This window comes from Pseudoliparis swirei, chromosome 13 (genome assembly GCF_029220125.1).
Source record: "Pseudoliparis swirei isolate HS2019 ecotype Mariana Trench chromosome 13, NWPU_hadal_v1, whole genome shotgun sequence".
Lineage (NCBI taxonomy): Eukaryota > Metazoa > Chordata > Actinopteri > Perciformes > Liparidae > Pseudoliparis > Pseudoliparis swirei.
Genome location: NC_079400.1, coordinates 7,883,533 through 7,907,067, shown reverse-complemented (window position 1 = coordinate 7,907,067; position 23,535 = coordinate 7,883,533). Strand labels below are relative to the sequence as shown.

General features: G+C 40.4%; 8 non-coding genes and 2 pseudogenes across 8 annotated transcripts; 2 read left to right on the top strand and 8 right to left on the bottom strand.

Moving 5' to 3' along the window:
• Nucleotides 1-3,580: 3,580 nt before the first annotated feature.
• On the bottom strand, nt 3,581-3,688 carry LOC130204195 (U5 spliceosomal RNA; annotated as a pseudogene).
• A 731-nt stretch (nt 3,689-4,419) lies between these two features.
• On the bottom strand, nt 4,420-4,533 carry LOC130204191 (U5 spliceosomal RNA). Its single transcript, XR_008833579.1, has one exon. It is a non-coding gene; the product is annotated as a U5 spliceosomal RNA (small nuclear RNA).
• Nucleotides 4,534-7,693: 3,160 nt separating this feature from the next.
• Nucleotides 7,694-7,807, bottom strand: LOC130204183 (U5 spliceosomal RNA). The gene has a single exon (XR_008833572.1). It is a non-coding gene; the product is annotated as a U5 spliceosomal RNA (small nuclear RNA).
• A 486-nt stretch (nt 7,808-8,293) lies between these two features.
• LOC130204194 (U5 spliceosomal RNA) lies at nt 8,294-8,414 on the bottom strand (annotated as a pseudogene).
• Nucleotides 8,415-9,145: 731 nt separating this feature from the next.
• Nucleotides 9,146-9,259, bottom strand: LOC130204182 (U5 spliceosomal RNA). The gene has a single exon (XR_008833571.1). It is a non-coding gene; the product is annotated as a U5 spliceosomal RNA (small nuclear RNA).
• A 1,812-nt stretch (nt 9,260-11,071) lies between these two features.
• LOC130204176 (U5 spliceosomal RNA) lies at nt 11,072-11,185 on the bottom strand. The gene has a single exon (XR_008833566.1). It is a non-coding gene; the product is annotated as a U5 spliceosomal RNA (small nuclear RNA).
• Nucleotides 11,186-11,811: 626 nt separating this feature from the next.
• LOC130204187 (U5 spliceosomal RNA) lies at nt 11,812-11,925 on the bottom strand. The gene has a single exon (XR_008833576.1). It is a non-coding gene; the product is annotated as a U5 spliceosomal RNA (small nuclear RNA).
• Nucleotides 11,926-12,421: 496 nt separating this feature from the next.
• LOC130204186 (U5 spliceosomal RNA) lies at nt 12,422-12,535 on the bottom strand. Its single transcript, XR_008833575.1, has one exon. It is a non-coding gene; the product is annotated as a U5 spliceosomal RNA (small nuclear RNA).
• Nucleotides 12,536-21,474: 8,939 nt separating this feature from the next.
• Nucleotides 21,475-21,588, top strand: LOC130204185 (U5 spliceosomal RNA). The gene has a single exon (XR_008833574.1). It is a non-coding gene; the product is annotated as a U5 spliceosomal RNA (small nuclear RNA).
• Nucleotides 21,589-22,087: 499 nt separating this feature from the next.
• Nucleotides 22,088-22,201, top strand: LOC130204190 (U5 spliceosomal RNA). The gene has a single exon (XR_008833578.1). It is a non-coding gene; the product is annotated as a U5 spliceosomal RNA (small nuclear RNA).
• The last annotated feature ends 1,334 nt before the right edge of the window (nt 22,202-23,535 follow it).

Here is a 23,535-nt window from a genome sequence, read left to right as displayed (position 1 = left end):
ATAATTGTTTAATATTACATGCTGATAAAATCATTACATTCAGTTTCACTCTGCTCTAATGGAATCACACATGCACATTAACCCACTCAGAGAAAGCAGGTACATGAATTGGTCCGTCACTATAAAACCGAGCCAAAGCCTGCAGTACAGTATTATACATATTAAAAAACCATTAAAAGAAAAGGCGTTATATACATATGTGATATTGTAGAGAGATTAAATATGCTTTTTGTTTATGAGCTTGTATAATAATAATAATGCTCGGAGACACGTGTTTCACCTCTTCTTCTTGGCTCTCTTCGGAGGCGGTCGCATTTTCTCTCCCTCTCCTCCCCATGACCTTCCCTTCCCCGCTTGGCTTCTCTCGTCATGTTTTGTCTTGTTTTATACTTGAGAGACTCTCTCCTCATCGCTCTTCGAACTGAGAACCATGGACCGATCAACTGATCATCTGATCAACTGGTCTCAACGCACTGACACCGCCTTCTCGACGAGAAGCTTGGGTTGGGAACCTGCCCGTCCTGCCGGACGTTGCAGCTGGTTACACGATGGACGTGTCGCGCGCCTAGCAGCCCTTTCCGTGGAGGACGAGATGACATCTACCTATTCGGAACTATGATTACAGGATTGCTGTTTGGATTTGGCGTTCTGGTTTATCGGAAAATTAAGGAAACGGGACAGCCGTTAAAAGCCCCCTAAGGCTGCCCGATGAAATTGGATCGATTTGAAAATGGGAGGAAAGTGGTGGAATAGTAGGTGCGCAAATTGGATGTAGCTGCTGGCAGACCAAACAATCCCAATCTTATCTGCTTGCCCTCAACCAGAACGGTGCCTTGGCCAAGGCCACTGGAACAACAACTCCCTGAAGATCGCTGAAGTGAGAACCTCTCATTCCTTCCCCTATCCACAGACACCTGTGGTTGTTTTCTCCCAGGACCTTTCAAGGCTATTCCATGGCAACGACCATCTTGCGGACTGAGAACTCTGTCTGTTGTGGCCTGGGAGGACGATATACCAGAACACGCACACGAACTTTCAATAATACTGATTGTATCTACTACCCCTCCCCATCCCACGCCGCCTGCTTTTAACCCCCAGTGTGACCGGACGGGCTGTGGGCGCTGCTGAGTTGGCGCCGGACCGGCTGGCTGCTTGTCGGTGCTGGTTACCTTCTGCCCCCAATGGATGGGCTTAGATCACCCAGTTGTTGGATTACCTCCCCTCCCCCCTTCCTACTCGTTGCAAGTTATGTCTAAATGTATGTGCTTATGTGCTAAGGTGTTTTTTTCCTGCTCCCACACTGTACCCCTCTCTCGGGGCATAGTCGGGGTTGGTGTTTTTTCTCGCCTCTTCTTCCCTCATGTTATGCTGTAATCTTTCATCCACCCTTTCTTGTAATTTCGATGCTTTTGTACCTGTACTCTGGCAAACGACAAATAAATATATCAATCAATCAAACCTCTGGTGCATTACAAACTACACCACATAATAAAGTAGTACATATAACCAGAGCCCGAGCGTGTACTTTGTTCTTGATTAAAATGTCATTTAACTTTTATAACTTGTTTAGTTTGAGTGTCGTACCACCCTTTTCTCTCTTTTTCAAATGGTGACGCAAGGCATGCTGGGAGTGCAACATCTGGTTTCCGGTTTTTTTGTTAGCTTTCTTTATCGTTTTGATTGAATCCTACACATTTATTGTACTTTAAAAGCCAGTGTTCTGCAGTCTTAGACATACTGTGTGTATATATACGCTACTATTAGAGATTAGATCTGAGAATGAGACAAACACCCGAGAAACTCAGACAACTCGGCCGACCGTCTGTAGAAAGGAAATGGCGTCCTTCTTCCTCTTGTGGTTTATAACAGCAGTTGGCCTCCATTTTATGTGGGATTCACCTCGTATTCTGTGTACATAATACATCTTTAGTAAACAAGGAACAGCTGTTGGAAACACTGCAGTTCAAGTATTTGGGGGTTGATTATTATTTTTACACCAGTGAGGAAGCCCCGCGTAAGCAGGGCATCAAAAAATTGAGTTTTATGGTGCGTTCACACCGGACGCGTCGAAAAAATTCTCGCCGCGTCTGACGCAGCAGGCTCGACGCGCGTCGAAAAAAGTGTGTTCACACCAGACGCGCCGGACGCGTCGGGGCCGGAGTAATAAATGGATCGAGGAACGACAGGACCGCAGAGGACTTCCACTTTTTAGTGGACTGAGCTGCACTCCCACTGCGCTTCTCGCTGCTCTCTCTCTCTTCTCTCTTTGATACGTGTCTCTGAGACTTTTCCACCCACGGCAGATCTCCTCTGCCATGAAACACATATGCCGTGTTGGTTCATAGTAAAGTACAACAAATAGCGAGAATAAAAGCAAATACATACATTCAAACTTACCAGGAGTCCCACGGCTTCTCCGACCTTGTTCCACGCTTTATCTTTATAGCTCCGGTTTCGTAAGCATAAAGAGTTGTATCGTAAAGTTCGGGGTGCCCACAGACGGCGATAATAATCTTGTCCTCCATTTTTTTAAACTGGCAGGACGATGACGAGCGGAGCTGCTCAACGCTGATTGGCTGACGCAACTATGACTCACGCGTCTTTGCTGCCAAAGTTGGGAAATTTCAACTCGCGCGTCGAGGAGCTGCGTCTGCTCGCTCTGTTCGCTGAGTTCGCCCCGCGACAAACTCTCTGTTCGTGCTGCTTCAAACGCGTCTGACGCGCTGCTCGCTGGAAAATACGCAGCTTCGACGCAGCTTTGCATTGACTTAACATGTAAACTCGACGCGCGTCAAAATTTTGACGCGTCCGGTGTGAACACACCATTATGGTGCGTTCACACCGGACGCGTCGAAAAAATTCTCTACGCGTCTGACGCAGCAGTCTTGACGCGCGTCGAAAAAAGTGTGTTCACACCAGACGCGTCGGACGCGTCGGGGGCGGAGTCATAAATGAGTCGAGGAACCACAGGACCGCAGCGTACTTCCACTTTTTAGTGGACTGAGCTGCACTCCCACTGCGCTTCTCGCTGCTCTCTCTCTTCTCTCTTTGATACGTGTCTCTGAGACTTTTCCACCTACAGCGGCAGATCTCCTCTGCCATGAAACACATATGCCGGCGGTTGGTTGATAGTAAAGTACAACAAATAGCGAGAATAAAAGCAAATACATACATTCAAAACGTACCAGGTAGTCCCACGGCTTCTCCGACCTTGTTCCACGCTTTATCTTTATAGCTCCGGTCGTAAGCATAAAGAGTTGTATCGTAAAGTTCGGGGTGCCCACAGACGGCGACAATAATCTTTTCCTCCATTTTTTCAACCGGCAGGACGATGACGAGCGGAGCTGCTCAACGCTGATTGGCTGACGCAACTATGACTCACGCGTCTTTGCTGCCAGAGTTGGGAAATTTGAACTCGCGCGTCAACGAGCTGCGTCTGTTCGCGCTGTTCGCTGAGTTCGCCCCGCGACAAACCCTCTGTTCGTGCTGCTTCAAACGCGTCTGACGCGCTGCTCGCTGGAAAATACGCAGCTACGCAGCTTCGACGCAGCTTTGCATTGACTTAACATGTAATCTCGACGCGCGTCGAAATTTTGACGCGTCCGGTGTGAACACACCATGGTCCTCTCCACGGAAATCTTTAGTAAAAGGCGAAAGATTTATGCACTCTGAAGAGAACCAAGAGTGATGCCTGACTGATACCAGAGAGGAGGACCACTAGCTCGGGGACACGTGCTTCACCTCTGGTGTATACATTTACACAACATAATAGTCATAAATACGGTCAGTGCAGTGTTTGTTGGCTGAGTTTGTACTTTGTACGTGATTAAAATGTACTTTTAAACTTTTAAAACATGTCGCTTTAGTTTAAACGCAACACATTGGTTCCCCCTCTTTACAAATCGTGACACAAGGCATGCTGGGACTGGAGCATGTCATCAACATTGTGTTTTTTTGTTTTCTTTATCACTGTCTTATATATATCCATTAATTCAAAATACTTTAAAATGCAGTAGTTTGCAGTCTTCTTCTTTTAAAGTATACACATTTATAAAGTAATCACACACAACAACCTTATAAAACACAAAGTGCGGTGCACTCCATAGCAGTACTTATAACGTGATCTATCAATGAGTAAAATAAATAAATAAAGTGATAAATGTGATTCCTTTCTCCCCCAAATTTATATTCTCATTTCATAAAGTTACTTTGATCACAAGTCACTTAATCCTGGTCATTACTTTAACCACTCTGATGGCACTACTGGAACAAAAGCCAAATTGTGCATAATACTTCTATAGCAAATGCATACAGTACACAGACACAATCCAACGGCTCCTTGTATTACTAATGAACAATTACTAAATAATGAAATTAAAACTGTGATAATAGTACTAATTACTTTTACACCAATGAGGAAGCCCCGCATAAGCAGGGCATCAAAAAATTGAATTAGACTCTTATTGGTCTGCTCCACGGAAATCTTTAGTAAAAGGCGAAAGATTTATGCGCTCTGAAGAGAACCAAGAGTGATGCCTGAAGAACACCAGAGAGGAGGACGACTAGCTCGGAGACACGTGCTTCACCTCTGGTGCATTAGAAACTACACCACATAATAAAGTAGTACACGAACGTGGTGCAGTATTTGTATCACAAGCTTATACTTTGTACGTGGTTAAAACGTTAATAAGAAAGTTAAACTTGCCGCTTTAGTTTAAACTGAACCAATTGTTTCCCCCTTTTACAAATGGTGACACAAGGCATGCTGGGAGTGGATCATGAATTTACATTGTATTTTGGTGTTTCCTAAATCCTTTTTTATGCATTGGGTTGCAGTCTTCTTCATACTGTGTGAACACACGCACACACGCACACACACGCACATATATACAGGCACGTGCACAGACATTTTGGGGGGCAGGTGCTCAAACCCCAAAAAAGGGCACCCATCGGCAAAATGATTTTTCTATTGATCACTGTAACCTGAAGTTAAGTAATTGGTTGCTAGCAACACCTGAAACACATTTTTGTGTTGTGAGAAGACATGAGAGCTGAACAAAATGAAATGTTTTCTATGAACATTACAATTTGTTTTTATTTACGAAATAATTGGAGCGAAAAATGCCATATAATAAACAACTTTACTAACCTCGACCGCTTGGGAAATGCGGGAAAATGCCGGGAAATATTAAACCTCTGTAAAAACGTTATAAAGCCTCAGTCTGATATTTCCGGGCATGACCTGACTCTGGGTTAGTAAGTAGTTATTACAAGTGTTGTTTTTTCTTGCGTTTACTCTTTTCACCCTTCTACAATGCTCATACAAGATTGATCTTTGTAAAATTGGAACAGACAAAACAAAGAGAAACATACCACATAAAACAATATGGCACAAGGATAGCATGACACCGAGAGCTAGCATTGAATTCTTGTGACATATATAAAATGAATTAATAAGTTCAACATACTTTCGAAATGATCTAAATAGCATTTATACAACACAAAGAAGATGCCTGCCTGTATATCTCTCCCTCTCCCTATTCTCTAAACATAACTAACATCAGTAAACAGCAGTGTTGGGAGTAACGCGTTACAAAGTAACTGTAATTCCACTACTTTTACCGGTAACGAGCATGTAACGAAGTATTTTTTTAACTCAACTAACGCAGTTACAGTTACTGAAATTTAAATGAGTTCGTTACTCGCGTTACTCTCTTTTGTGAAAAATGAACACTTGCAGACAAGAAGACAAGCTAGGCCTACTTTAGCTGCTTCTGATCCGACATCGCAGGACCTTGGTGGCGCAATGATATTGTAACGTCTCGGACGTTATGGCACTGATGACACGGAGACGGGACGACGTTATTAATCCTCACTTTATTGGGCATCCACCAACACAGTGTGTTTACATGATGCGGATTTACATGTTACAGACAGCGTGCTCCTCTCAGCTCAGCAGCTCGAACGTCAACAACAACGGTTCCCGTCAACCAACCTTAACTCCCGTTTTCCGACAGGTTAACCCCGCCTCCCCTCTACTCCGCCAATCACAGGCACGCCCCCTCGACCAGCACGCACGGTGCCACACTGTGATTGACAGCCACTTCACAGGGTCGCTACAATATACACCAATCGAATCAATCAATGAGCATTAAACCACATCATGGCCGACAGTGCGGATAGCACGAGCTTTCTCTCCTGGAAGTATGGACATTACTTTTCGCTCGTCGAAATTAAAGACAAAAATGTAGTGGTGAGTTGTAAATTATGTGCAGGTGCAAAGACCATATCCACATCTAAGAGACAGTTATTTTGTATAAAGTTAAGTATTAAAAGGGACTTTTGTACTACTGCTTGATTTGAAGGCCTGTTGCCCTGTTGATTGCAATAAATAGGTCTACAAAATATGTTTATTGTGTTTGACTGTTCAGTCCTGTTCATTACATTAAAAAAGCAGACATAAAAGTAACTTAAAAGTTACTTCCCCTAGTAACTAATTACTTTTGATATACAGTAACTAGTAAAGTAATTAAATTACTTTTAAAAGAAGTAACTAGTAACTGTAACTAATTCCTAATTTTCAGTAACTTGCCCAACACTGCCCGTCGGATATTAAAACACATTTGGGGGGGACTTGATGACAGAGAGAGGAACTTTTATTCTTAAATACGGATGAATAAAGAAAATGTGTCTCCAGCAAAAAGGGCACTTTACTCATCCAAGGCAAAGGGGCTGGTGCTTGAGCACCACAAGGGCTCTATCTGTGCACGTGCCTGATATATATATATATATATGTATATGTGCATGTGCATGCATGTGTCTGTGAACATTGGACACCACTTTCTGCGTGAAGTTTGTGTTTTGAAAATAATTCACCACTTCCTGTATTAAATGTGGCGCAACTGAACAAACAGAAGAATGCATTAAGTATCTTTATATGTAATCAAGGCTCGTCCACGTGGTGTAAATGTCACGTGATGCAGATGATGCCTGTCACCAAACCATGACTTTCTTTTGCCAGTTGGTGGCGCTGTGACTACGTGAGAAAATGGACTCTTAATTTGGATGACCTAAAGTAAACTAATCTTTTGTTTAACATCCTTTACTGTTCTTCATTTATTATTTTGCATGTTTCATTTTTAGCTGTGATATTTCTGTAAATGTAGAGGAATATCATGCATTTGGTTCACCTCCTATACAATGTGGGGTCATTAAACACATATATGTTGTCCTGGTGTCCACTATAATCGACATTTATAAAATAATTATTAATTTAAGAATGCTTTCAGAACTAAATATATCATTCCCGACATGTTAATACACAATACAATATAATAATTAGACATCCTCATGCCACGACTGTTATCATCAGGATGTGTATCTTTCCCGTAAATACTTTTAAAGATCAATATATCACATTACAGCTTATTACTGAATGAATTGTATTGTTTACACCAGTGAGAAAGCCCCTCAGAAGCAGGTCATCAAAAAATGTAGTTAGACTTGAGTTAGTGTATTTGCTATTGTTAAAGGGCCAATATGACGTTTCAAGCAAATGTGCAAAAAACTCAATAAACGTTATGACTAAGAAATTTCAACATACAAAATATGTCATCTACATTGTACATCGAGGATATAATGCAGCACGTTTGTGCAGTAAAAGTAATATTGTTCTTATTTACACCAGTGAGGAAGCGCCGCATAAGCAGGGCATCAAAAAATTGAGTTAGACTCTTATTGGTCCTCTCCACGGAAATCTTTAGTAAAAGGCGAAAGATTTATGCGCTCTGAAGAGAACCAAGAGTGATGCCTGAAAACACCAGAGAGGAGGACCAGTAGCTCGGAGACACGTACTTCACCTCTGGTGCATTAGAAAGTACACCACATAATAAAGTCGTACATACATGTGGTGCAGTGTTTGTTTCATGAGCTTATACTTTATACGTGGTTAAAACGTTAATCAGAGACGTACAACATGTCGCTTTAGTTTAAACTCAATACATTGTTTCCCCCTTTTGCAAATGGTGACACAAGGCATGCTGGGAGTGGATCATGAAATTAAATTGTATTTAGTTGTTTCCTATGTCGTTTTTCATGCATTGGGTTGCGGTCTTCATACTGGAGGCACAAACACACACACAAGCGATCAAACCCAAGAATGCATTAAGTATCTTTCTATATATGTCGTAGAATACACTCCACGTGGAATAAATGTCATGTGATGCACGTCTTCCATTAAATATGAAATCGACATGCATTAATGTTCCCATGTTATTATTTACACCAGTGAGGAAGCCCCGCGTAAGCAGGGCATAAAAAAATTGAATAAGACTCTTATTGGTCCTCTCCACGGAAATCTTTAGTAAAAGGCGAAAGGCGAAAGATGTATGCGCTCTGAAGAGAACCAAGAGTGATGCTTGAAGAAGACCAGAGAGGAGGACCACTAGCTCGGGGACACGTGCTTCACCTCTGGTGTATACATTTACACAACATAATAGTTATGAATACGGTCAGTGCAGTGTTTGTTGGCTGAGTTTGTACTTTGTACGTGATTAAAATGTACTTTTAAACTTTTAAAACATGTCGCTTTAGTTTAAACGCAACACATTGGTTCCCCCTCTTTACAAATCGTGACACAAGGCATGCTGGGACTGGAGCATGTCATCAACATTGTGTTTTTTTGTTTTCTTTATCACTGTCTTATATATATCCATTAATTCAAAATATTTTAAAATGCAGTAGTTTGCAGTCTTCTTCTTTTAAAGTATACACATTTATAAAGTAATCACACACAACAACCTTATAAAACACAAAGTGCGGTGCACTCCATAGCAGTACTTATAACGTGATCTATCAAGGAGTAAAATAAATAAATAAAGTGATACATGTGATTCCTTTCTCCGCCAAATTTATATTCTCATTTCATAAAGTTACTTTGATCACAAGTCACTTAATCCTGGTCATTACTTTAACCACTCTGATGGCACTACTGGAACAAAAGCCAAATTGTGCATAATACTTCTATAGCAAATGCATACAGTACACAGACACAATCCAACGGCTCCTTGTATTACTAATGAACAATTACTAAATAATGAAATGAAATCTGTGATCATAGTATTCATTACTTTTACACCAATGAGGAAGCCCCGCTTAAGCAGGGCATCAAAAAATTGAGTTATACTCTTATTGGTCCGCTCCACGGAAATCTTTAGTAAAAGGCGAAAGATTTATGCGCACTGAAGAGAACCAAGAGTGATGCCTGAAGAACACCAGAGAGGAGGACCACTAGCTCGGAGACACGTGCTTCACCTCTGGTGCATTACAAACTACACCACATAATAAAGTAGTACACGCACGTGGTGCAGTATTTGTATCACAAACTTATACTTTGTACGTGGTTAAAACGTGAATCAGAAAGTTAAACTTGCCGCTTTAGTTTAAACTGAACCAATTGTTTCCCCCTTTTACAAATGGTGACACAAGGCATGCTGGGAGTGGATCATGAATTTACAATTTATTTTGGTGTTTCCTAAATCCTTTTTTATGCATTGGGTTGCAGTCTTCTTCATACTGTGTGAACACACGCACACACGCACACACACACACACGCACACACATAGATACACTACCGTTCAAAAGTTTGGGATCACCCAGACAATTTCGTGTCTTCCATGAAAAATCACACTTTTATTTATCAAATGAATATAAAATATAGTCAAGACATTGACAAGGTTAGAAATAATGATTCATATTTGAAATATTAATTTTGTTCTACAAACTTCAAGCTCAAAGGAAGGCCAGTTGTATAGCTTATATCACCAGCATAACTGTTTTCAGCTGTGCTAACATAATTGCACGGGTTTTCTAATCAGACATTAGTCTTCTAAGGCGATTAGCAAACACAATGTACCATTAGAACACTGGAGTGATAGTTGCTGTAAAAGGGCCTCTATACACCTATGGAGATATTTCATTAGAAACCAGACACTTCCACCTAGAATCGTCATTTACCACATTGACAATGTAGAGAGTGTATTTCTGATTAATTTAATGTTATCTTTATTGAAAAAACAGTGCTTTTCTTTGAAAAATAAAATCATTTCTAAGTGATCCCAAACTTTTGAACGGTATATGTATATAATATATATATGTATATGTGTGTGTGCGTGCATGTGTCTGTGAACATTGGACACCACTTTCTGCGTGAAGTTTGTGTATTGAACATAATTCACCACTTCCTGTATTAAATGTGGCGCAACTGAACAAACAGAAGAATGCATTAAGTATCTTTATATGTAATCAAGGCTCGTCCACGTGGTGTAAATGTCACGTGATGCAGATGATGCCTGTCACCAAACCATGACTTTCTTTTGCCAGTTGGTGGCGCTGTGACTACGTGAGAAAATGGACTCTTAATTTGGATGACCGAAGTAAACTAATCTTTTGTTTAACATCCTTTACTGTTCTTCATTTATTATTTTACATATTTCATTTTTAGCTGTGATATTTCTGTAAATGTAGAGGAATATCATGCATTTGGTTCACCTCCTATACAATGTGGGGTCATTAAACACATATATGTTGTCCTGGTGTCCACTATAATCGACATTCATAAAATAATTATTAATTTAATAAAAAAATTAATGCTTTCAGAACTAAATATATCATTCCCGACATGTTAATACACAATACAATATAATAATTAGACATCCTCATGCCACGACTGTTATCATCAGGATGTGTATCTTTCCTGTAAATACTTTTAAAGATCAATATATCACATTACAGCTTATTACTAAATGAATTGTATTGTTTACACCAGTGAGAAAGCCCCGCAGAGGTAGGCCATCAAAAAATTTAGTTAGACTTGAGTTAGTGTATTTGCTATTGTTAAAGGGCCAATATGACGTTTCAATCAACTCGTGCAAAAAACTCAATAAACGTTATGACTAAGGAATTTCAACATACAAAATATGTCATCTACATTGTACATCGAGGATATATAATGCAGCGCGTTTGTGCAGTAATTGCAATATTGTTCCTATATTTTTATTTACAACAGTGAGGAAGCCCCGCATAAGCAGGGCATCAAAAAATTGAGTTAGACTCTTATTGGTCCTCTCCACGGAAATCTTTAGTAAAAGGCGAAAGATTTATGCGCTCTGAAGAGAACCAAGAGTGATGCCTGAAGAACACCAGAGAGGAGGACCAGTAGCTCAGGGACACGTGCTTCACCTCTGGTGCATTAGAAACTCCACCACATAATAAAGTCGTACATACATGTGGTGCAGTGTTTGTTTCATGAGCTTATACTTTATTCGTGGTTAAAACGTTAATCAGAGACGTACAACATGTCGCTTTAGTTTAAACTCAATACATTGTTTCCCCCTTTTACAAATGGTGACACAAGGCATGCTGGGAGTGGATCATGAAATTACATTTTATTTAGTTGTTTCCTATGTCATTTTTTATGCATTGGGTTGGGGTCTTCGTCATACTGTAGGTATGTATATATATAAATATATATAAATATATATATATGTGTGTGTGTGTCTTTGAACATTGGACGCCGAATTCCTGCGTGAAGTTTGTAACGCTGGAAATCATACATTGAACATATTTCACCAGTTCCTGTATTAAATGTGGTGCAAGGGATCAAACACAAGAATGCATTAAGTATCTTTATATGTCCTGTAGTCAAGGCTCGTCCATTTGGAGTAAATGTCACCTGATATACATCCACCATCGAGTATGTTTTGTTCAACGTTTGAATTATTGCTTCCATATTTATATTTACACCAGTGAGGAAGCCCCGCTTGCGCAGGGCATCAAAAAATTGAGTTAGACTCTTATTGGTCCGCTCCACGGAAATCTTTAGTAAAAGGCGAAAGATTTATGCGCTCTGAAGAGAACCAAGAGTGATGCCTGAAGAACACCAGAGAGGAGGACCACTAGCTCGGAGACACGTGCTTCACCTCTGGTGCATTACAAACTACACCACATAATAAAGTAGCACATACATGTGGTGCAGTGTTTGTTTCATGAGCTTATACTTTATTCGTGGTTAAAACGTTAATCAGAGACGTACAACATGTCGCTTTAGTTTAAACTCAATACATTGTTTCCCCCTTTTACAAATGGTGACACAAGGCATGCTGGGAGTGGATCATGAAATTACATTTTATTTAGTTGTTTCCTATGTCGTTTTTTATGCATTGGGTTGCGGTCTTCATACTGTAGGCACAAACACACACACAAGCGATCAAACACAAGAATGCATTAAGTATATTTCTATATATGTCGTAGAATACACTCCACGTGGAGTAAATGTCATGTGATGCACATCTTCCATTAAATACGAAATCGACATGGATTATTTGCATTAATGTTTCCATGTTATTATTTACACCAGTGAGGAAGCCCCGCTTGCGCAGGGCATCAAAAAATTGAGTTAGACTCTTATTGGTCCGCTCCACGGAAATCTTTAGTAAAAGGCGAAAGATTTATGCGCTCTGAAGAGAACCAAGAGTGATGCCTGAAGAACACCAGAGAGGAGGACCACTAGCTCGGAGACACGTGCTTCACCTCTGGTGCATTACAAACTACACCACATAATAAAGTAGTAAGTACATTTAGTGACATTTGTTGCCTGAGTTTTTACTTCGTTCGTGATTAACTTTGTCACTTTAAACGTAAGACATTATTGTTTCCCCCTGTTTCAAATCGTAACGCAAGGCATGCTGGGAATTAAGATCTCATTTCCGTTTTGATTTTCCGTTTTCTTTATCGTTTTGATAGAAATATATACATTCACTGTACTTTAAAATGCAAGAGTTTGCAACATTATAGATACTGTGTATAATGAACGTAAATATCTGATATATAGATATAATGTAGTCACACAACAGATCACGTATAAAGCAGTCAGCTGCTGCGGAACGACAGACGACCCCAAAGCTGGCAGATCTCATGCAAAACAACGACTCCCTGTGGTAACAAAACACACCCACAACTATTTTACTTCTCCTTTGAACACAACCACAGATAAGGTCAAGATGCTTTATCGCTGATTAAAATCAAACCATAAATAACGAAAGTAAAAGTTGGTGTCTCACACACAAAGCAGGCTTTGTTACAACTGGGTGAAGGGGGTGACGATAGAGCATCAATGTTGAGAGAGAAGGTGTGGGCAGAGCAGGTGAGGGAGTGCTGAGGGCCGATGATGAGTAGTTCACATGTATTGCAGTTGAGTTTGTGAAGGTTCTGTTGCATTCAGTGAGACAGTGAAGTGGGGGACTGAGGTGATGGTTTTGGAAGAGAAGTAGAGTTGGGTGTCGTCAGCGAAAAGAGGTGAGGAAAAGGCTGTAATGTAGGTTTGACAACACATATTTTATTAAAATACCGGTTAGTTGCAGCCCCAGTCACAATAAAATGATCACCCATACTTCATAAAAAAAACATTACATTGGATGATGTAAATATTTGTGTAGTTTTAGGAACTAAAATAAGTAAAATTCATAGAGTAAGCTTGCAGGATGTCTTTATTCGTAAGTGTTCCAATCAAATGGTTTAGTAAAGAAGAGGTTTCATGGTCCTCTTCAGATATTACCGTGTCATTATTTTGGGATTTGTATAAAAGAAGGTCTGACACTCAAAACCATATATATATATATATATATATATATATATATATATATATATATATATATATATATATAATTGTTTAATATTACATGCTGATAAAATCATTACATTCAGTTTCACTCTGCTCTAATGGAATCACACATGCACATTAACCCACTCAGAGAAAGAAGGTACATGAATTGGTCCGTCACTATAAAACCGAGCCAAAGCCTGCAGTACAGTATTATACATATTAAAAAACCATTAAAAGAAAAGGAATTATATACATATTTGATATTGTAGAGAGATTAAATATGCTTTTGGTTTATGAGCTTGTATAATAATAATAATGCTAATGATAATAATAATAATTCTCAGTGCATCGGGGTCATGCTTGGCGCTTTTTTCCATGTTTATGATTCCGTTCTTTGATACAACTTAAGTATTTTGCTGTTGTGAAGTTTTTTCCACAGGTTCTTCTCCAGGTTATAGTCGTGGTTACTGTAAAAAATGACTTTGGTTTTTTTGTCCTTCTCAACGTAGTAGGTAGAGTATTTATTGTAGTCCTCAGTCATGAATCCATAAGCACTCACCTGCCGACGTCAAAAACAGAACGGAGTCAATAGAGAATAATTCACAGCAAGAATAGATTGGTTTATAGAAAAGTTTGACAATTTGAGAAATACGCTCATTAAATTTCTTGAGGAACGTTAGATGAGAAGATCAATCACTCATCATCACTTCAACAAAGTGTATACAGCTAGCCGATGACACCCTTCTCTGCTCTTCCATTCGAGCAGTTACCCACCCTTGACTTTAGAGTAGAGACTGTGTCTGTCCCACGGCCACTTCAATTAAATAAATCAAAAGTAAGCAGAAGAGGAGTCGTACACAATAACCTTATACAAGTTAACACAATTATTTCAGCAGTGCAACAAAATAGGTCTATTAAATGTGGTCTCCTAAATATTCGATCTCTGTCATCTAAAGCTGTGTTACTGAATGATTTAATATCAGATAATCACATTGATTTATGTTGCCTAACTGAAACCTGGCTGAGCCATGAAGAATATGTCTGCCTGAATGAATCGACTCCTCCAAGTCATATTAATACTCACATTCCTCGAGGCACCGGTCGAGGAGGTGGAGTAGCAGCCATCTTTGAATCGAGCCTATTAATTAATCCTCAACCAAAATTACACTACACCTCATTTGAAAGCCTTGTTCTTAGTCTTTCACATCCAACCTGGAAAACACTACAGCCAATTCGATTTGTGATTCTGTACCGCCACCAGGTCCATATTCAGAGTTTATATCTGAATTCTCAGAATTTATATCAAGTTTGGTTCTTAAAACCGATAAAGTTATTATTGTTGGAGATTTTAATATCCATGTGGATGTTGATAATGATTGCCTTAGTGCTGCATTCATCTCCTTGTTGGACTCGATTGGCTTCTGTCAGAGAGTACAGAAACCCACTCACAGCTTTGGCCACACGCTTGATCTTGTTCTTACTTATGGCGTTGACATTGAGCATTTGAACGTCTTCCCACAGAATCCTCTTCTGTCAGACCACAACCTCATAACTTTTGAATTTATACTACCGAGTGTACTCCGTTAGTCAAAAGTTTCTACACTAGATGTCTAACTGATAGTGCTGTAGCTAAATTTAAAGAAGCGATTCCTTCTGTATTTGATTCGATACCACGTCTCAATATAACAGAGGACTCCTGGTCTAACTTTAGTCCGTCCCAGATTGATCATCTTGTTGACAGTGCCATAGGCTCTCTGAGAATGACACTGGACTCGATAGCCCTCTGAAGAAGAAGACAGTGAGGAAGAGGAGGTTTGCTCCTGGTATAACCCTCAGACCCGCAAACTGAAGCAAGCGTCACGAAAGCTTGAACGCATATGGCGTTCAACTAATCTCGAAGAATCCCGCTTAGTTTGGCGAGATAGTCTTAAAACATATAAGAAGGCCCTCCGTAATGCCAGAGCAGCCTATTACTCATCAATAATAGAAAAATATAGACAACCCCAGGTTTCTCTTCAGCACTGTAGCCAGGCTGACAGAGAGTCACAGCTCTGTGGAGCCGAGCATTCCTATAAACCTTAGTGGTAATGACTTTATGAACTTCTTTAATGAAAAGATTTTAACTATTAGGGACAAGATTAATAATCTCTTGCCCATAACCAGTGCCAATCTGTTCTCAAGTGGAATGGCCTTGAAACCGCTGTATGCCCTGGTGTATATTTGGAGGATTTTCTCCTATCAACCGTGACCAATTATTTTCAACGGTTTCTACTTGAACACGTCTACCTGTCTCTTGGACCCCATCCCGACGAGGCTGCTTAAAGACGTTTTGCCTTTAATTGGCGGCTCTCTATTAGATATTATCAATGTGTCTCTGCTAACAGGCCACGTACCACACTCCTTCAAGGTGGCTGTTATTAAACCTCTCCTGAAGAAGCCCACTCTGGATCCAGAGGTATTGGCTAACTACAGACCGATCTCTAACCTCCCCTTCCTCTCCAAGATCCTTGAGAAAGTGGTCGCAAATCAGTTGTGCGACTTTCTACATCATAATAGTTTATTTGAGAAATTTCAATCAGGATTTAGAAAACACCACAGCACCGAGACGGCACTGGTGAAAATTACAAATGACCTCTTGGATTTGGCTCTCGACGAAGGCGGTCGCAATTTTCTCCCCCTCTCCTCCCCATGACCTTCCCTTCCCTGCTTGGCTTCTCTCATCATGTCTTGTCTGTCTCTATACTTGAGAGACTCTCTCCGCATCGCTCTTCGAACTAAAAACCATGGACGTAATCAACTGGTCCTTAAACGCAATTGACACCATCTTCTCGACGAGAAGCTCGGGTTCGGGGGAACCTGCCTGTCCTGCTGGGACGAATGTTGCTGGATACACGATGGACGCGTGGGGGAAGTGGCGGGTCTTGTGCCTAGCACCACTCTCCGTGGAGGACGTAGAAGACATCTAACTATTCGGAACTTTGATTACAGGATTTCTGCTGTTTGGATTTGGCGCTGCCCTGGCTTATCGGAAAATTAAGGAAACGGTGACAGCCGTTAAAAGCCCCCTAAGGCTGCCCGACATGATTGACGTGTTGGGCAGAGTTGTTGGCACTCAGACTTTGGCATTAAACCGTCAGAATGACAACATCGTGGAGAAGCTGACGGCTCTGCAAATGAAATTGGATCGATTTGAAATCCTATTGGCAAACGGAAACTTCTAAGAGGAATAGTGGGTGCGCAAAATTGAATTGCAGCTACTGGAAGACCAAACAATCCCAATCTTATCTGCTTGCCCTCTACCAGGACGGCCTTGGCCTTGGCCAAGGCCGTGACTGGAACAACAACTCCCCCGAAGATCACTGAAGCGAGACTCTCTCTCATTCCCTTCCCCCTATCCACAGACACCTGTGGTTGTTTTCTCCCCAGGACCCTTCAAGGCCATCTCCATGGCAACGACCATCTTGTGGACTGAGAACTTTGTCTGTTGTGGACTGGGGGAGGACGATACACCGGCCACTCACACACGAACTTCAACAAACTGAAATGCACTCACTACCCCCCCCCCCCATCCCACGCCTTCGCCTGCTTTGCCCCCCCAGGGTGACAGGACGGGGTCTCGTCCGCGCCGTGGCGGCGAAGGACCGGCTGGCTCCTTGTCGGTGCTGCTTACCTTCTGCCCCCAATGACGGGCTATCGCCCAGTCTTTGGATTACCTCCCCCCCCTTCCTACTCGTTGCAAGTCATGTCTAAGATGTATGTGCTTATGTGCAATGGTGTTTTTTGTTTCTCCTGCTCCCACACTGTACCTCTAGGGGCATAGTCGGGGTGGCTTTTTCTTTTCTCGCCTCTTCCCTCATGTTATGCTGTCATCTTTCATCCACCCTTTCTAGATGGCGCCGGACGGCGCCGGGTGTCTTGGTGCGCGATTCTTGCACCTTCCGCCAAAAAAAGTTCCTCGTTTGTTTGTGAAAACATTCTTTGGCAATAAACCTGTTTCTGATTCTGATTCTGATTCTGATTAATGGCAGCAGATAAAGGACTCCTCTCTGTCCTGGTCTTGTTAGACCTTAGTGCTGCATTCGACACCATTGACCATGACATCCTGTTACAGAGACTGGAGCAGTCGATTGGCATTTCAGGCACGGCACTAATTTGGTTTAAATCCTATTTATCAGATCGATCTCAGTTTGTATTTGTAAACGATGACGCCTCGATAACCACCAACGTTAATCACGGAGTTCCACAAGGTTCTGTGCTTGGACCAATTTTATTTACCTTATACATGCTTCCTTTGGGCAATATTATCAGGAAACACTCCATAAACTTTCATTGTTATGCAGATGACACTCAACTATATTTATCGATAAAACCAGAGGAGAGCAACCAACTCTGTAAAATTCAAGCATGTCTTAAAGACATAAAACATGGATGACCTGCAACTTCTTGATGTTAAACTCAGACAAAACCGAAGTAATTTTAATCGGCCCTGAGCACCTCAGAGATCAATTATCTGGTGATGTGGATTCTGTAGATGGCATTGCCCTGGCATCCAACACCACTGTAAAGAATCTTGGCGTTATCTTTGATCGGGACTTGTCCTTTAACTCCACGTAAAGCAAATCTCAAGGACTGCATTCTTTCATCTACGTAATATTTCAAAATCAGGCACATCTTGTCTCAAAAGATGCAGAAAAATTGGTTCACGTTCGTTACTTCGAGACTGGATTACTGCAACTCCTTATTAGCAGGCTGCTCTAATAAATCTCTTAGGTCCCTCCAGTTGATCCAGAATGCTGCAGCTCGTGTTCTCACTAAAACTAAGAAAAGAGATCACATCACTCCTGCACTAGCTGCTCTGCACTGGCTCCCAGTAAAATCAAGAATCACTTTTAAAATTCTTCTCTTAACCTACAAAGCCTTGATTGGTGATGCTCCATCATATCTTAAGGAGCTTGTCGCACCATATTGCCCCACTAGAGAGCTACGCTCACTAAATGCGGGACTACTTGTAGTTCCTAGAGTCTTAAAAAGTAGAATGGGAGCCAGAGCCTTTGGTTATCAAGCTCCTCTTTTATGGAACCAGCTTCCAATTTCAGTCCGGGAGGCAGACACAGTCACCTCGTTTAAGAGTAGACTTAAGACCTTCCTCTTGACAGAGCTTATAGTTAGGGCTGAATCAGGTTTGCCCTGGTCCAGCCCCTTGATATGCTGCTATAGGCTTATAGCTGCCGGGGGACGTTTTAGGATGCACTGAGTACCTATCTCCTTTTTCTCTCCTTAAGGATGAATTTTCATCTCTCAATCACACGTTACTAACTCTGCTTTCTCCCCGGAAGTCCTTTTGACTTTACGCCTCATGGGGTCATCGGACCCTATGAGACGGCATAGATCCTATCTGCCTGATGGATCGTCTGGGTCGTGGAATTCCTGCTCATGACTACGCCACTGTCCTGTTGAGACTCCGCCCCTCCTCCCCACCGCCATCTGCCTGATGGATCGTGGAGGTCTCCATCGTGGAATATGCCTACTATGAACTATTCATACACTCTGTCATATTCATTGAATGTATTTTAACTCTAAATCTGTCCTTCTGTACACATTACATCTATTGCATCTGTCCATCCTAGGAGAGGGATCCTCCTCTGTTGCTCTCCTGCAGGTTTCTTCCCTTTTTTTCCCCTGAAGGGTTATTTGGGAGTTTTTCCTGGTCCGATGTGAGGTTTTGGGGCAGGGATGTCTATGTGTACAGATTGTAAAGCACTCCGAGACAAATTTGTAATTTGTGAAATTGGGCTATACAAATAAACTGAATTGAATTGAACTGAATTGAATACAGCTGCATATAAGCATCTTCAAAGCTCAGTAATTTACATGTTAGAGCCTTAAAATTAAGTGTAATTCTTTGTATGTATGGTTTTACTAACTGGTAGATTACGTCAGACAGAGCCAAGCTAGCAGTTTCCCTTTGTTTACAGTCTTTATGCTATGCTAAGCTAATCATCGGCTAGCTGTATACACTTTGTTGAAGTGATGATGAGTGATTGATCTTCTCATCTAACGTTCCTCAAGAAATTTAATGAGCGTATTTCTCAAATTGTCAAACTTTTCTATAAACCAATCTATTCTTGCTGTGAATTATTCTCTATTGACTCCGTTCTGTTTTTGACGTCGGCAGGTGAGTGCTTATGGATTCATGACTGAGGACTACAATAAATACTCTACCTACTACGTTGAGAAGGACAAAAAAACCAAAGTCATTTTTTACAGTAACCACGACTATAACCTGGAGAAGAACCTGTGGAAAAAACTTCACAACAGCAAAATACTTAAGTTGTATCAAAGAACGGAATCATAAACATGGAAAAAAGCGCCAAGCATGACCCCGATGCACTGAGAATTATTATTATTATCATTAGCATTATTATTATTATACAAGCTCATAACCAAAAGCATATTTAATCTCTCTACAATATCAAATATGTATATAATTCCTTTTCTTTTAATGGTTTTTTAATATGTATAATACTGTACTGCAGGCTTTGGCTCGGTTTTATAGTGACGGACCAATTCATGTACCTTCTTTCTCTGAGTGGGTTAATGTGCATGTGTGATTCCATTAGAGCAGAGTGAAACTGAATGTAATGATTTTATCAGCATGTAATATTAAACAATTATATATATATATGGTTTTGAGTGTCAGACCTTCTTTTATACAAATCCCAAAATAATGACACGGTAATATCTGAAGAGGACCATGAAAACTCTTCTTTACTAAACCATTTGATTGGAACACTTACGAATAAAGACATCCTGCAAGCTTACTCTATGAATTTTACTTATTTTAGTTCCTAAAACTACACAAATATTTACATCATCCAATGTAATGTTTTTTTTATGAAGTATGGGTGATCATTTTATTGTGACTGGGGCTGCAACTAACCGGTATTTTAATAAAATATGTGTTGTCAAACCTACATTACAGCCTTTTCCTCACCTCTTTTCGCTGACGACACCCAACTCTACTTCTCTTCCAAAACCATCACCTCAGTCCCCCACTTCACTGTCTCACTGAATGCAACAGAACCTTCTCAAACTCAACTGCAATACATCTGAACTACTCATCATCGGCCCTCAGCACTCCCTCACCTGCTCTGCCCACACCTTCTCTCTCAACATTGATGCTCTATCGTCACCCCCTTCACCCAGTTGTAACAAAGCCTGCTTTGTGTGTGAGACACCAACTTTTACTTTCGTTATTTATTGTTTGATTTTAATCAGCGATAAAGCATCTTGACCTTATCTGTGGTTGTGTTCAAAGGAGAAGTAAAATAGTTGTGTGTGTTTTGTTACCACAGGGAGTCGTTGTTTTGCATGAGATCTGCCAGCTTTGGGGACGTCGGTCGTTCCGCAGCAGCTGACTGCTTTATACGTGATCTGTTGTGTGACTACATTATATCTATATATCAGATATTTACGTTCATTATACACAGTATCTATAATGTTGCAAACTCTTGCATTTTAAAGTACAGTGAATGTATATATTTCTATCAAAACGATAAAGAAAACGGAAAATCAAAACGGAAATGAGATCTTAATTCCCAGCATGCCTTGCGTCACGATTTGAAACAGGGGGAAACAATAATGTATGGATTGAGTTTAAAGTGACAAAGTTAATCACGAACGAAGTAAAAACTCAGGCAACAAATGTCACTAAATGTACTTACTACTTTATTATGTGGTGTAGTTTCTAATGCACCAGAGGTGAAGCACGTGTCTCCGAGCTAGTGGTCCTCCTCTCTGGTGTTCATCGGGTATCACTCTTGGTTCTCTTCAGAGCGCATAAATCTTTCGCCTTTTACTAAAGATTTCCGTGGAGCGGACCAATAAGAGTCTAACTCAATTTTTTGATGCCCTGCGCAAGCGGGGCTTCCTCACTGGTGTAAATAATAACATGGAAACATTAATGCAAATAATCCATGTCGATTTCATATTTAATGGAAGATGTGCATCACATGACATTTACTCCACGTGGAGTGTATTCTACGACATATATAGAAAGATACTTCTTAATGCATTCTTGTGTTTGATCGCTTGTGTGTGTGTTTGTGCCTACAGTATGAAGACCGCAACCCAATGCATAAAAAACGACATAGGAAACAACTAAATAAAATGTAATTTCATGATCCACTCCCAGCATGCCTTGTGTCACCATTTGTAAAAGGGGGAAACAATGTATTGAGTTTAAACTAAAGCGACATGTTGTACGTCTCTGATTTACGTTTTAACCACGTATAAAGTATAAGCTCATGAAACAAACACTGAACCACATGTATGTGCTACTTTATTATGTGGTGTAGTTTGTAATGCACCAGAGGTGAAGCACGTGTCCCCGAGCTAGTGGTCCTCCTCTCTGGTGTTCTTCAGGCATCACTCTTGGTTCTCTTCCGAGCGCATAAATCTTTCGCCTTTTACTAAAGATTTCCGTGGAGAGGACCAATAAGAGTCTAACTCAATTATTTGATGCCCTGCTTATACGGGGCTTCCACGCTGGTGTAAATACAAATATAAGAACAATATTACAATTACTGCACAAACGCGCTGCATTATATCCTCGATGTACAATGTAGGTGACTTTTGAAATGTCTTAGTCATAACGTTTATTGAGTTTAAAGATCATTAAAATATGCATCTTGAGGCTGTTTCCTTGCCTCTTTGGCGTCATTTATAGTTGCTTCTTCCGGCTGCCGTGTTGAATATCTTCCCTGTATGAATTCTGTTTTTACGTGTTTAGGAAGCTGATGTACAGAAAGAAGACATGTGGTGTTTTATTGTCTTCGGCAGGTATGTGTTTGTCCTTTGTTTAATGTATAATTTTCGCTGTCACTTTAACTCACGCAGTTATTTATGTTGTCCACGTGGTGTCGCTGTTTCCCTCTTTTTGTCGTGAGTCATGGTTTGAGTTGGTTTCAGATTTTAAAAAATGTAATTTAGATCTAACTAGTCCTTCCTTGACACAATAGTTCGTTATAGCTGAGGAAAGCTGAAGTACAGAGAGAAGACAACGTGTTGTTGAATTGTCTTCAGCAGCAGATAAAAGCTGGAAAATAAATCTGAGTCGACTTCTCCCCGGCCTTAAACAAATCTCACCAGTATTCCTTCTGCTGAATGCAGTATAATATACATTAAATTAAATTCTGGTTATTATTGCATAGCGCAGAATCACAAATTACAAGTTTGCCTCAGAGGGATTTACAATCTGTACACATAGACATCCCTGACCCCGAGACCTCTCATGGATCAGGAACAACTCCCAATCAGGTGGCTGGGGCTCTTACTATAACTCTATATACATTAACTTACATCACCATGTTTGGATGCAAGCTAAATGCTTCTTAAATGAATGTTAATTCAGAATGGTAATGTAATTAAAAATAATACAATCTGAAATGCCTCTAAAATAAGGAACTGTGTTTGTACCAATCGTGTATAACAATATAGTGTGTTTAATACAATGTTATACCTATAAAGATGCCTTCTTGGATATTACATGTATTATATTTTTATACTTGGGTTTGTTTAGTACTTTTTATCTGGAAAGGATCAAATTATGAAGCAAAGTAAATAGAGTAAGTTAATTACTGTTCACTGATAACACTTCATAGATGAGCACTTATATTGTGTTTACTGTATTTTTTAGTTTATTTTTGCTGGCTAATAGGAAAGCTGTGAACACAAAATGATTTTACCAAATCATTTTGTCTATATTAATTTTAACTGCCTAGATATTTCTTTAAAACACCACCAGTGGCATGTAAACTTCATTGTAGGATAATAAAGTGTAGCATGTGAAACTAGTGACTCTGGATTGTCTCTGT